Raw genomic sequence first — 15,271 nt, 5'->3', positions numbered from 1 at the left:
CTGGACTCGTCATGCAGAACAAAGCATGCTGAACTAATATATTCTTAGTTGATGCCAAGTGATGCCAACATCTCTAAGCTGGGAGACATTTTACTGGAGTAACATCATATAATATCCTTAGGTGCAGATATATGACTATACAAACATAGACACATGGAGATAAATTAACATGTACTTTTATTTATGTATAGCAAGCGGAACACCAGCACATCCACACTTGCTCGGCGACAACAGACTGAAACCCGAATACCACTCCCTACTGGACAACCTTGTTTATAGCATCCCAGTTACTACATCCCCTTCCCCCAGATAACACTAGCTTTACATAGTTATCTACATTACTCATCACAACATTTTTTTTTAGTTTTTATTTATTTATTGTTTTACTTGATACTTATGATATCAACCCATATATCACATGTTTCCATGACTATTGCAATTTTTACACATATGAAACATACGCAGGAAAACAACACAAAACTATAACATCTGTGCCTTTACAACAATAACTAGGGACTTCAGGTGGACTACCTCCCTCCCAGTGAGTTCCAGGACGCATTCCTGCACTGTGGCTGGGGAACTCACTTCTAACTACTCATAGTCCTGTAAGTAAATTGGAGTCTTCTTCTGTCTCGTTGATCTCCTTAGCTCTACATTGTCTTTTACCAAAGGAGTTTCTGACCTTAACACCTCTTGGGTCGCTTCCTCTGTCTGCTCCGTTTTAGTGTCTTTAGAGGCTGTGACACCTATAATTGATGTTACCTCTTCTCTCTCTTTCCTGCCCTAAGATTTCCCAGTAGTCGACTGCGGTGTGATCCTGTAACTGAACAATGCTCTAGCCAGTTTTATCTCAATAGAATCTCCTTTGCTCTTCTTCATTAGACCTTTAAACATTTGCACTGCCCGTTCAGCCAGTCCATTAGAAGCTAAGCTAAGCTTAGAATGCATGATACGGTGCTGTGGTGATGTGTTTGATACCATTTCGGGTCATGAACTCTTGGAACTCTGCACTTGTGAAACTACTGCCATTGTCCGATACTACAATTTCAGGTATCCCATGTTGGCTAAAACTTTGTCTCAGCCACTGAATGGTTACCTTAGAGGTAGACTTATTTAACGGGTACACGTCTAGCCATTTAGAGTAGACATCCACCAAGATTAAAAACATTCTCCCTATCCACGGACCAGCATAATCAATGTGGATTCTTCTCCATGGCAGATTTGGCACCTCCCATAGGTGTAAAGGTGAAGAGGGGAGAATTTCTATTCTCTTGGCATGTGGTACAAGTTTTTACCATGCCTTCTATTTCCACATCCACCTGTGGCCACCACATATAACCTCTTGCCAAACCTTGCATTCGGGTTATGCCCGGGTGATTGATGTGTAATTGTTTCAATAGACCTGCCAATCCCGGCGAGGGAATGACCACGCGTGCCCCCCAAAGAACACAGCCACCCTGTGCACTGAGTTTCTCTCGCGTTTTAGCGTAAGCCCCAGAAATGGATTCGTCCACTCTCATTGGCCACCCTCTGAGCACTCGAGATAAAACTGCATCTTTATCTGTCCATTTTCTCACTTGTTCTGCTTTGACCAGTGGCACATCATTTTCTTCAAGTAGGAGTACTCTTTCTTCCTCTGCTTGAGTCTCTACTCCTTTCTCTGTTAAGGGTTGTCTGCGTAGTCCATCAGCATTTTGATGTTCCTTGCCAGCTTTGTAAACAATGGTATACTCCTATTCACACAATGTCACCGCCCATCTCCGTATACGTGGTGATGCCATTTGTGGCACTTCTCTCAGTTCATTAAATAATGAAATCAACAGTTTGTGATCTGTTACGATGGTGAACTTCCTCCCATACAAGTATGTGTGGAATTTCTTTACTCCAAAAATGACAGCTAGACCCTCCTTCTCTAATTGACAGTAGTTATTCTCTGCTGCATTTATTGTTCGTAACACAAATCCGATCGGCCGCTCTGTGCCGTCCTCCATCCTGTGCGACAACACCACTCCGACCCCGTATAGGGAAGCGTCACAAGCCAGAATGATCGGTTTCTTTATGTCATAATGCACTAGTAAGGCTGACGACTGCAGAACATTTTTTGACTTCTCAAAGGCTTCTTTTTGTTCAGAGCCCCATGTTCATTTTGTCTCCTTCCTCAACAGTGCATGTAATGGTGCTAACAAGGTGGATAGACTAGGCAGGAACTTATGATAATAGTTCAACAGGCCTAAATAAGCCTTCAGTTCACTCACTGACTGTGGTGTGAGCGCTTCCTGGATCGCTTTGACTTTTTCTGCAACTGGTTGCACACCGGCAGCACTGATTTTGTGGCCTAGAAATATCACCTCCTCTCCCAGGAACTCACACCTACTCCTTTTCAGCCTCAACCCACTTCTTTTTAGCCGAGACAATACCGTGTGGCATGTTTTGCAATATTCCTTCCATGGTGTGTTGGAAGATGGCTGGGCTTGATGCTACTCCGAATGGTAGCCTACAGTAAGTGTACAGTCCTTTTTGTGTATTGATAGTGACATATTTCTTTGTACTTTCATCAAGCATGATCTGCTGATACGCATGACTCATGTCCAGCTTCGAGAATTTCTGCCCACCAGCTAACTGTGCAAACAAATCGTCCACTTTAGAAATAGTATATTGTTCCACACTGGATGCTCTGTTGACTGTGAGTTTATAATCCCCACAAATACGAATAGAGCCATCTGGCTTTTTCACAGGTATAATGGGTGCTGCCCATTCTGAAAACTGCACTGGCTCTATAATTTTCTCTTCCACCAGTCTTTGAAGCTCTGCCTCCACTAGGGGTTTTACTGCGAAGGGTAAACTTCGAGGCTTATAGAATCGTGGCTGGGTTTCAGGGTTAACAGGAATGTTCACTGTGGTGCCTTTAAGCTGTCCCAGCTCTTCCTTGAACATTTCACTGTGCTTGTCTAACATATCTGACAATTTTAGAGCTGGAGTCATTGTTACTTTATTTACCAGCTGTGGCAGCAGCCCTACTGTAAGTCTCTTAGCCAGCCACGGCCCAACAAATTTGGCCCTGCACCTTCTACTACAACCATCAGCAGTTTTTTTTCTACTTCCACGGCACGTCCCAGCACCCCCATCTTCTCAGATATCTTCAAGTTTAGATTGCATGATGTCCACTCTGGTATGTCTGTTCTTTTCCATAGCTGGGAGTATTGTTCTTTGCTGATGATTGTCACCCCACAACCTCAAATTCAAACTCCACTTCCATGCCATTCACCTTTAACTTTTGTGTGATAGCCCTGCTGAAAAATCCAGCATAAACCAGCATGAATTCCATGTTGGTCCAGGCTGGTTTTTACTGATTCATGCTGGTATAGTGCTGGTATAATGCTGGTCATTGCTGGTATAGTGCTGGTATAGTGCTGGTCAGTGCTGGTATAGTGCTGGTATAGCTGGGTGGCCAGCATAGTCATGGTGTTATCAAGCAAAACGGGGCTGGTGTAGCTGGTTAACCAGTATGATCTTGCTGGAATGAGCTTTATGGGAACAACCTTTATTTTTGCTTGTGTATGTTTCTATGTAACAGATTAATATAAGATTAAAACACAATATATTGGAATATATTTAATTATAAGTATGTTATTTCTTTTGCTCCCTCTTCTGAATAAAGAACTGAAATAAAAAAGCTCAAAAACTTTGAATAACAAAGAATAAAAACATTTAAAAATCGTTCGTTAGGAATTAAAGTGTCTCCACAAAATAAATATAGTAATAACAACAAATGTTGACCTCCCGGGCTCCATGAGGAAAGCAGCATATAAATCATACAGAATGATGGTTTTTGAAAGATGTATATATATATATATATATATATATATATATATATATATATATATATATATATATATATATATATATATATACGTATATATATATATATATATATATATATATATATATATATATATATATATATATATATATATATATATATATATACGTATATATATATATATATATATATATATATATATATATATATATATATATATACGTATATATATATATATATATATATATATATATATATATATATATATATATATACGTATATATATATATACGTATATATATATATATATATATATATATATATATATATATATATATATATATATATATATATATATATATATATATACGTATATATATATATATATGTGTGTGTGTATAATATCCATTTGTCTCAATTAAGAGGTAGTTAAGTTGTTTGTTTGTTTTTTTAGTAAAGCGGTAATGTGAAGAGATATTACCCAGCATCAGTGTTGCTATGCAACCTTTAAAGCAACTATGTTCACGAAGGTAAATGTAGTTCCTGCACTTTCCAAAAATAAATCTCGCAATGTTTTTGACTGCATTATATACCATTACTACTACATGGATGACGGCTGCACGGCAGTTGTTTCAACTAGCGATATTAAGGACTTTAATTACGACATTTTTGACCAAACTCAGGTTTATTGGGTACGATGGAAGCAAGACTTCTTCAGGGCACAAATACTGATGCTTAAAGGTATGTAACTTAAGCAGTAGCTGTTTTATCGTAACTCGTTCACTGCACAATATAAACAAATGAGTGATATATAGTTTTGTTTCTTATTTTGTTTCTATAATTTTTCAGAGAATAAAGAAGATATAGAGCAGGAGTTGTCTAAAGGCAAACGAGGGTGGCACCTCTTAAAAAAACATGGTCATCACCACCACATACTACTTGTTACTCGCTAAAAGAGAGAGTGGAAGCTAAGAACAAAAATGTGTGTTGTAAACAGAGCCGATCGGCCCTATACGCACACTACGCAAGTTGTGTAGGGCCCCGCAAATTACGCTAGGCCCCGCCTCCCCTTCCTCGTTTTACAGCGTGTGTTAATGTTTACTGTGTAGCATGGGCGAGGCTAAAAAGGAGCTCAGCACCCCTAAAATTTTTATTAATATTTTAGTCCAGCGAGTCGCCGCCGCTGTGGAGTAGCACAGCACCTGAGTGACTCGTCCATAGTCATAAACGGAGAGAAGTAGCGCCGGGTTACAATGTGCTTCCACAAGACTCATGTAGTTCTGTTTATTAACTGCTAGAGCGTGAAACAAAAACAGCAGCGTGACAAATAAACTGCATACCTGTGTAGTGTGTACGTGTGTCTCTGTTGTTAAAGTTTATCGTTAATTTGATACTCATTTTAACAATCAGGAGTCATGTAAACATGACGTCACGTGTGTCTTTTCTGGTCAGTCGTCATGGAAACATGAAGCCCTGGCGTTTGGACCAGATTGAAAATAAACGACATATCACTGTATACCACCAGTATGTGTGAAAACACTCACTCACTTTGCTGTATTTATTCATTCCTCACACACAGAGGATTTAACCTGAACCAGGCTTAACTCCTGAACTCCTAGCATTACACTCTCACTCTCTCTCTCTCTCTCTCTCTCTCTCTCTCTCTCTCTCTCTCTCTCTCTCTCTCTGTGTGTGTGTGTCTGTGTGTGTGGCCTGCCAGTGAGCAACGGACATACAACAGTTCTTTAAAAGAAAAAAGACAGAATCAGGTGAGAGACTAGGGACAGTCCATAATGATCTTGTGAAAGCCCAATAATAATAATAACAACAATAAAGACATTTAAAATGACACGCCTCGGTGTGCCTTTTGATCAAAACCGTGAAAAGGAGCTCAGCAACCCTAAAGCTCTGACCCTAGAATCGCCCCTGCTGTGTAGATGACAATATGAAGCGGAGTTATCCATCTGGCCATGAAAAGTGAAAAAAAAAGTGGACCAGTACAAAAAGTAGCGTGATAGCACTCCTAAATGACAATGTTTGTAGTCTCTCAAGGTTACAACAACGTTAATGCAATATGGAAACCAATGGATTTACATTGGAATGAGCATAATGCCAGGTCAATATGAATGCACATTCCTCAGTAAATAATAACCATCAGGGATCAAGTATTGCTCTAATGCATACTATAAAACACAGTGATACGGTATGGCAAGCCATTTTAGCTTTTATACATTCACATGATATGGATTTTTGATCAAGAATTCAGTTTTCAATACTTAAAATGTAAATATTAAGTGTGATTTCTAGTAGTAACCATATTTTTGATACCAGGAATTACATTTTACACTAGTAAAAACATAATTGCTGATATCTGCTATTGCATATTCACTAGCTGAATATTGCAAGAGCCAAGTCATATTATAAATAGTATTTTATATTTGAAAATGGATAAAGAGGAATCTGAGGGAGGCAGTTTAAGTGGGGCCTAATGCAGCTTATAAAACTGAATAATAGTAGTTATCTATAACTTACAGGTGCTATGCTGAAATTTGTTAGTAGAGGAGATGCTGTCAAGTGTGAATGTGTGGCAAATGGTTTACATGGCTCACGGGTCAGGTAGGAGGGCCCCTTAGCAGAATTTTGCTTAGGGCCCCAGGGAGGTCAGGATTGGCTCTGGTTGTAAAGGTTATATTGTGTAATGTTATTTGTGCATGTGTGTATATTACAGTGTGATGGCAAATGTCATCGTCCAATAAATATTTTAAACAAACTTATACATATACATTATATATGTTGTACATATATATATATATATATATATATATATATATATATACACACACACACACACACACACACACACATATATATATATATATAAAATGTATGTGTGCATGTATATATATAATATCGTCGCTGTAAGGATACACATATCGATGCTATTGGTCAGTCTGTTATTTTTACAAGTTATTAACCAATCTAAAGTCTTGAAAATAGCTTGAGCGCAAATCTCATAACTCCATTGGACACTTCAACTGTCCACCTCTTCCTTACACGGCGGGAGAGATTCTCGGCATATTTCTCCTTAATAAGAGTCGCAACGAATCAACAGTCTTCTGAGGTAAATGTCTTCAAAACACTGGGCTCAAAGAAAAAAATCTTGACCCCCGCTAGTTCTGGTGCTCGTCTGAGGACAGGAATTTAGCTCAAGACAATCCACTGCAATGCGGACTAAACCCTGTGCACTGCAGATAAGGTAATTTTTAATACACACACGATATGTGTGTGTATATATATATATATATATATATATATATATATATGTATATATATATATATATATATATACATATATATATATATATATATACATATATATATATATATATATATATATATATATATATATATATATATATAAAGAAAGAAAGCCATGTAAATGATTGATAGGAATATCCAGAATGTTTTTCTTTATTAAAAAGTGAATTACAATTCTCTAGAAAATTGTCTTGGTCTTTATTTAACTATGAATATGCACTAAGAAATGTGATATGTAACAAATGGGTTTTGTTGTGGTCTTGCTGGGATTATACTACCATCCAAAAGACAACATATGTTGACCAGCACACCAGCATCCCAGGCTGGGCGGCCAGCACACCAGCATCCCGACTGGTCGGCCAGCACACCACCATCCCAGGCTGGTCTGCCAGCACACCGGCAACCAGCACCTAATCTGGACCAGCATACCACCATCCCAAGCTGGTCGACCAGCACACCAGCATCCCAGGCTGGTCGGCCAGCACACCTGCAACCAGCACCTAATGCTGGACCAGCATACCACCATCCCAAGCTGGTCCCAGCATGCAAAACATACCTTATGCTGGACCAGCAATGCTGTTTTTTTTTTTTAGCAGGGAGGAGCCACTCTAGGTAGATTTTGTGACACACTGTAAATTGTATTGATGTTGCTTGCATCCTCTTCATCACTCACTTCCTCCTCTTTGACTAAATGTGAACTCCTACCTTTCTGTTTTTCCTTTCTCTTCACTCTTTGTCCTTTGAACGGTGCTGTCTGCAATTTTGCCCCCACTTGCTTTGACTTGCATGCTCTTTTTATGTGTCTGCACTTCCCACATTTATGACAGAGTTCATTCAGAAATCTGCTTCTGCATCTTTGCATCTGTAACACAGTAAGTCTTTTTTCGGGCCTTTCTTTTCCGCTGAGTACATTCTATGCACCGATGTCAATACTTTCGGCATCCTCGTTGCTGGCGCAGTCTCATCTGTTAACCTTCCTTGCAAACCCTTTGCAAAAAAAATGTAAAGGGTTTGCAAGGAAGGTTAACAGATGAGACTGCGCCAGCAACGAGGATGCCGAAAGTATTGACATTGGTGCATAGAATGTATTGACAACAGTCTCTCCAGTCTTCAGTGTGTGCGAATTAAACTTGTATCTTTGCACGATTTCACTTGGCTTTGGATTGTAATGGGCTTTTAGCACGTTTATTAACTCATCATACGTTTTCTCCCCTGGAGTCATGGGACACAGTAAACTTCTCAACAAACTATAAGTGGCTGCACCTACCCCACTTAATAGCACGGCTTTCTTCTTGTCCGCATCAGTAATCTCGTTTGCTTGAAAGAAAAATTCCAACATTTCACTGTATTCTTCCCACAGCTATGTCTCCTAGTCAAAAGGGCTCACCGTTCCTACCAGCGCTGCCATCGTGGTTTTTTTTTTAACAGTTTGCTCTTCTCTGCACGTGGTCAGTCCACTGTGTACTATTTTCAGCCTGTACATGAATGCCTTTTTATCCTCGTTTCCAATTATGTAATATCCTTAGGTGCAGATATATGTATATACAAACATAGACACATGGAGATAAATTAACATGAACTTTTATTTATGTATAGTGAGCGGAACACCAGCACATCCACACTTGCTCGGCGACAACAGACTGAAACCTGAATACCACTCCCTACTGGACAACCTTGTCTATAGCATCCCAGTTACTACACATTAATCAGTTTTTATTTTCAGCGTATTTAACAATATAATTCCACAGTAAAATTGAATGATCTTTACAGTGAGCATTGAGTGACTATGAAATGATCTGATATGGTTTGATTAACATTTTGAAATATCCATTTTATAATGGATTTAATATTTTCTCCTGGTACAACGTTATTGCCAGATATGGTGACTTTGAAGAGAAATGTCATAATTCTACAGTAACATTTATCTCTTTTCTGGATTTTTAACTTTATTTTCCACATTATTAAAATGAGAAGGGTTATAAATTAGTTTAGCCTTTATATTGTGTGAATCCTTTTGTTAGTTATTGCTTGTATACAATCTTTTTTGTATTTCTTTAGCTGTGGTGAAGGAGATTGCAGATGCTTGTACAATATAAGTGCGGCTAGTTTAACCGTTCCTTCAGAAATCTCCAGATATTTTCCACATGGACTACAGAAATTTGACATATTATAATCCACAGTAAGGACAATAAATTTTTTACACATTTCGACTTTCTACTGCAGCCTGCTGTAATCTGTACAGTATATCTTGAGTGACAGATGTATCGTCCAATCAGCAGTAAGACTTCCATTCGCAAACTATACCTACATTTTCCGGTTTGTCTGAAATGTCATGGTTTCTGCTTTGTTATTTTGTTTCCAGATTATTTATTTTGTTTTGCACTTCTTGGCCACCATACAAAACATTCCAGGCTGTTCTGATGAGTGTTAATTTGAATCCATTTGTGTGTGTTGAAAAAAATAAAGCCAAAAACTCAATTTGTTGAACTTCCAGGTCTCTCTAGCAAAAGCTGTGGAGAAATACAGGCAATGGAGTCCAGGCAATGGAGTCCAACGTTCAGCTGGAGAACGAGAAGTCGTACCTGATGTACCAGGTGCACAAACTGGAAGGCACAGTGCAGCAGCTGGAGGAGAAACTCTCTGATTCAGCCATGATGTGTGGTGCCATAAAGCAGGTAAGTAAGACAATACTGGTGTTAAGCAGTTTTGTTAGAAATGGTTTGAGGACCCGTGAGGAGCGTGATGAGTAACTTAAAGTAAGCTTTTCCTCTCATAAAGGTTTTACTACTGTTATTGCAAAAAAAAATCACTACAGTGTTACAATATAGCAATCAGTGTATGTATATGGGTGTGTTTTAGAAGTACGAGCAAGAGCGGCAGAGAGGCTTACAGCATCCTGAAGTCACAGTACAATCAAATGAAGGAAACTCTACAACATAACGATGAGCCACCGAGTGTAAGTTTTTCTACTCATATAAACATCACCACTGATGTTAACTCTTGTGTCTGACAGTGTGCCAACATGCTTTGGGTGTTAAAATTTCAGGCATCTTTAGCTGAAGCTGGAGAAACACGAGCCGGCGATGGAGTCCAGTGCACAGCTGGATGACGAACTCACTATGATGTTTAGTGCAGCAGCTGGAGGAAGAGCTTTCTGAGACACGCAGGAATTGTGAAGAGATAACAGAGGTGGGTGGAATAATACGTGTATGAAGTAATGTGTCATTACTTTTGACTCTGATATGAACAGCACAATGACTGTTTCAGGAGAGAGATAGAGAGCTTGAGGCTCCTAATTCCCTGGACATGCAGAACGAGATGAATGGACTCTAATTTATGATGAGTTACTAAAGTAAGTTTGTCTTCTCACTATGTCATGACTGCTATAGTACACCATGTTTTAAAAGTCAAAATTTAAGCTTCTCCCTGATCATCTTACTACATTAAATCAATTTTTTCACAGAACTATTGCATAGGACCATCCTGTGATCTTATTAACACTAGAGAAACCTCCAGGGTCAGTGTTTAACACCTGGGTATGCAAAGTCATATGATGACAGTGTTCTGGTTCTTACTAGAACCCAACACAAATGTCACACTGCTGGGCCCTGAGAGGTTTATCCAGTGTGAGTGGAGCGGAGAATTGATGCGATTAAAGGCCCAACCCACGGGTCAAATCATAGAAGCTTGGGTTACGGTTGGGGCCCTGAGAGGTCAGTTCTAAGCACCAGTAGGGTAACATTCAAACAGCCATTGGCTCAAGTTTCATAGCAATCTAAGTTATTACACAATTCCAAATTGACTGTATATGATTGTAGAAAGAACATTATTCATAATCACACTCTCCACCCACTGTTTATGGTAATTCAGACTCTCCAGTGTTTATAATACTTTATAATCACACTCTCTGGTGTTGGCCAAATAAGGATGGGTTTCCTTTTGAGTCTGGTTCCTCTCCATCATACCAGCAAAAGTAGTTTACAGTATTATGTATTATGTCACTGTTGTCATATGACTTTGTGGTAAAGGTTTCAGCATTCCCACACAAGAGATTACACAGGTGTTATTCACTGTCCCTGGTGGTTAGTAGCAAGAAACAGAACGACTATTAACATGGAGGTCCTCAAGATGAAGTGAATTAAATAAACATTCCTGCAAAAAAAGTGTCTCATTTGATTTGTACAGTTTAAATCAACTTATATGTGAATTTATGAAATTTATTGAATTTATTGCATTAATTTTAATCAAATAGATCATTCAGAGGGAAGTAAAATAACACAATTTTGTTATTTAAACAGGGTTTGTTATTACAATAGATGATAATGTCTAGTATAGAATTATTTACAAAACTGGTTTGTAAGTGAATTTTAACACATATATACAGTGCCTTGCAAAAGTATTCAGACCCCTGAGAAATTATTTCATATTTCTGAATTAAAAATGGTGCACTGAAATTTCATTCTGTTCATTTCAACTATGAACACTGGAACTCAAAATCAATCATTATTAAGTGATGTTTTTTTGTTGGCAAATATTTTCATTTACTATATATACATACAGTGCTCAGCATAAATGAGTACACCCCATTTGAAAATTAGGATTTTTATCAAATTCTCATAGAATATGAGAGCAATTTGCTGTATTTTTCAAAAATAGTTATATTATACATTTCAATTTTATTAACATAAGGGTGTGCACACGTAACATCTTTAAAATAAGAAAACTAATACATTTAATTCAAATGAGGTGTTGTAAAAATGATTACATTCTACAACAGACTGAACTAAATCTAATATTTAGTATGGGCTCCTTGATTTTTAAGAACAGCATGAATTCTTGTAGACATTGAATGAACAAGTTGAGGACATACAGCATTCTATCTTTTTTCATTCTTGATGAATGAACACTTCCAGATCATGGATGCTGGATGGACTATGATGTTCAGCGTGCCTTTTCAGAATGCCCTACAAGTGTTCTACTGGGTTGAGGTCTGGTGGCATGCTTGGCCACTGAATCACTTTTACCCTGTTCCTCCTGAGAAATGAACCAGTGGTCTTAGATGTACTGTATGTTTTGGGTCATTATCATGTTGAAAGGGTGCCCAGTGAAATAGGGCACTAGCGTCTCTTTCACAGTATGTCTGTAAATTCATGATGCCATTTATGAAATGCAATGTCCTGACAGCTGCAGCACTCATGCAACCCCACACAAGAACACTGCCACCCCCATGCTTTACTGTTAATACCATGCATTTTTCATTGTACTCCTCACACTTGTGACACCATACAGTTTGGCACGCATCAGAGCCAAAAGCATTAATCTTTGTCTCTTCACTCCAAAGTATAGAGTCCCCATATTCTTTGCCTTTAACAACATAAGCTCTGGCAAATTCTAGACAGGCTTTTTTGTGCATGGGCTTCAGCAGTGGCTTCCTTCGTGGACGACAGCCATGCATGCCACTCCTCTGCAGTATACATCATATGGTGTCATGGGAAACACTCACAACAGTTTAACTTTCAAATGATTTAGCCAACTGTGCAGAACTTGTCAAAACGGCGATTTTATTTAACTTTTCACATCACAGAACGCTTTTGACGAGGTGTTAACTTGCAGGGACGGCCTGGACATCTCAGGGAGTTTTCTGGCATGCCCATCCTTTTTTAAATTTTTGGATTAATTTTGCGACAGTATTCAAGCTTATAAGTAATGCTTTATTAATTTTCCTATAGCCTTGACCTTTTTTGTGCAAAGAAATTATTTTCTTTCTCAGGTCTGATGATATTTCTTTTCCATGTGCTGCATTATGTCGGAGTGGATTTTCTCTCTTAAATATTAATTGTCAGTTATTCTGTGTCCACCTGCGTGTTGATGGATTAGACGCATCTGATGGTGAATTCCTGTTAATTACAAATAAATTGTATGCTTTTAACAATAAAATCATTGGGGTGTTCTCATTTTTAAATCATGATCTTAAATTATTTTGTTAGAATAGTTCCAATTTTGCCTTTGGTACTGACTAATCTCATTTAAAACAAATTAACCAGATCTGCACAAATATGTTATTGTATAGAATCCAATAGCAAGTTTTAATTTTAAAGCAAGATGGAGGTTTTTCTGAGAACTCTGTTGGGGTGTACTCATTTATGCTGAGCACTTTAAGTATTCAACCCCTGTGGTGTGGAATCTGGCAGGTTACAATGATGAAAGAACTTTACCATTGCCATCTACCTGTGTATCTTGTGTAGAGACTAACCACTGGTGCTAGAGCTCTGTTATGTCACAGAACACAGATTGGGGATTGGAATGTTTACTTTCAAAAATCAAAAGTTTCAGTTGTGAAGGTCACAAGATCTGGATTATACTGTTAGATTCTTTTATTGAATTTGGCTGCAAGGTCATTGGGTAGTTTGCCAACGTACTAGAATGCTTCTAATACGTAAAAGAAAAGTAAGCTGGACCAAGTTCAGGGAAAAAGTGTTTATTGAAGATCTTCGTGAAGCATAGCACTCAGAGACTTGTCTATTTGCACAATTGCTACTCTTTGCACTTCTGGCCAGATGCCAGAAAGAGGTTTGTTGCTGTGTACCTGGTCTAAGTGACAATAAAGTTCTATCTATCTATCTATCTATCTATCTATCTATCTATCTATCTATCTATCTATCTATCTATCTATCCATCCATACAAACTACAGGTGGGGCACAGGCACCATGCAATCAGCCATCAAAACTAATTTTCAAGTTCCAAAATCTATCTATCTCTTCTAAAATCTGGCCAATGACTCAGCTATTCAGACATCTAAAGAGAAGTTCATTCCACCACCTGCACTGTAAAAAATGATTCGTTGGCTGAACAACCATTACTTATAAAAATAAATAAACTAAACACAAATAACAAAGTAATTTTAACTTTCCAACCTCTACTTAGCATATATACAGTAGTGTCTGTAACATAAATATATAAGTTACAAGGTGAACCTAAGTGTATGCAAAAATATAATGAAAAAACATGAGTCACGTCAACTAGTATTAAAATTGCATCAAAACTAAGTAATTATAACATAATATTTTAAGTATATGACCGTGAGCCACGTGATATGCAAATATCGTTTCCAGAAAAAAATAGGAGCCATTTTGTGATGCACATGTGAAGACGGTGGACAGAGGTAAGCTTAACTTTCTATAAACTAAGCAAAATATTGGATTTTTAGGTTTTGGCATTAATAAACACTTGTTTGTACTGTTAGGTGAAGATATTTTCTGAAACGCAATAGAGACGAAGACACTGAAAAGAGGTAAGATTTGTCGTTTTAAAGTACATTCGTTTGTGTTAATGCGTTTGTGGTCAAGAAAGACACTTTTTTAAATTGAATTTCTCAATTGCTACGAATTTAGCTTCAACAATTAGAAACGTGTTACTTGAATACTTATGAAAGTCCAGTTTGTACAAGTAAGTTATTGTATGAAAGGAGGAACGAGTGTGCACGCGATTGTCTGCCTAAAAGCAGTGTGCCTCCATCGAATGAATGTTCTAGTGGTTAATTTGTCTATTTCAGAGGTACATGACCATGCATCGCGTTGGCACATTTGCATTAAGATAAGGGCGAATTCAGACAAAGCTGTTCCCGCCCTGGTCCATGTAACACTTTGCAGTTCTTTGTTCAGTTCCCACTACAAAATGAACCAAATTAAAAGTTGGCATCAACCTTTAATTTTTTCATTTTTTAGAATAATTCACAAACAGATAATTGCCAATCAGGTTAAGTTTCGATTCTGCAAGTTTGGTTTGTTGCGTCTGAATCTTGATTTTTAAACAAAATGAAATTAAAAATGACATTATTCTGATTTTCCATTTATATAATTAGCGCTCACGGGTGGATCATGCCACCAGTACTATTTTCTTATAATAACGAAAAAGTTTCTCGTAATAATGACTTTGTTTCTCGTAACATATTTTCTTATAATAATGAGAAACTTCTATGCATGCGTAAATCAGGAGAAGGGCGTGACATGCTAGTGACATCCGCTGGTCAAATCTCAGCTGGCACATTATGCAAAAGCGTAATCTATTAATTATCTTTAAATAACAGTATTGATAAATTATCAGTATATGAGACGGTATTTTTTTTTTCCATT

The 15,271-nt window shown here is 37.7% G+C and overlaps 1 pseudogene; it reads right to left on the bottom strand.

Annotated features, from left to right (window-relative positions):
* Nucleotides 1-783: 783 nt before the first annotated feature.
* Nucleotides 784-1,991, bottom strand: LOC132859450 (uncharacterized protein K02A2.6-like; annotated as a pseudogene).
* Between the last annotated feature and the right edge of the window lie 13,280 nt (nt 1,992-15,271).

The sequence above is a fragment of the Tachysurus vachellii genome, chromosome 16 (assembly GCF_030014155.1).
Source record: "Tachysurus vachellii isolate PV-2020 chromosome 16, HZAU_Pvac_v1, whole genome shotgun sequence".
Taxonomy (NCBI): domain Eukaryota; kingdom Metazoa; phylum Chordata; class Actinopteri; order Siluriformes; family Bagridae; genus Tachysurus; species Tachysurus vachellii.
Note: the sequence above shows the minus strand (reverse complement) of the source record. Positions and strands in the feature narration are given on the sequence as shown.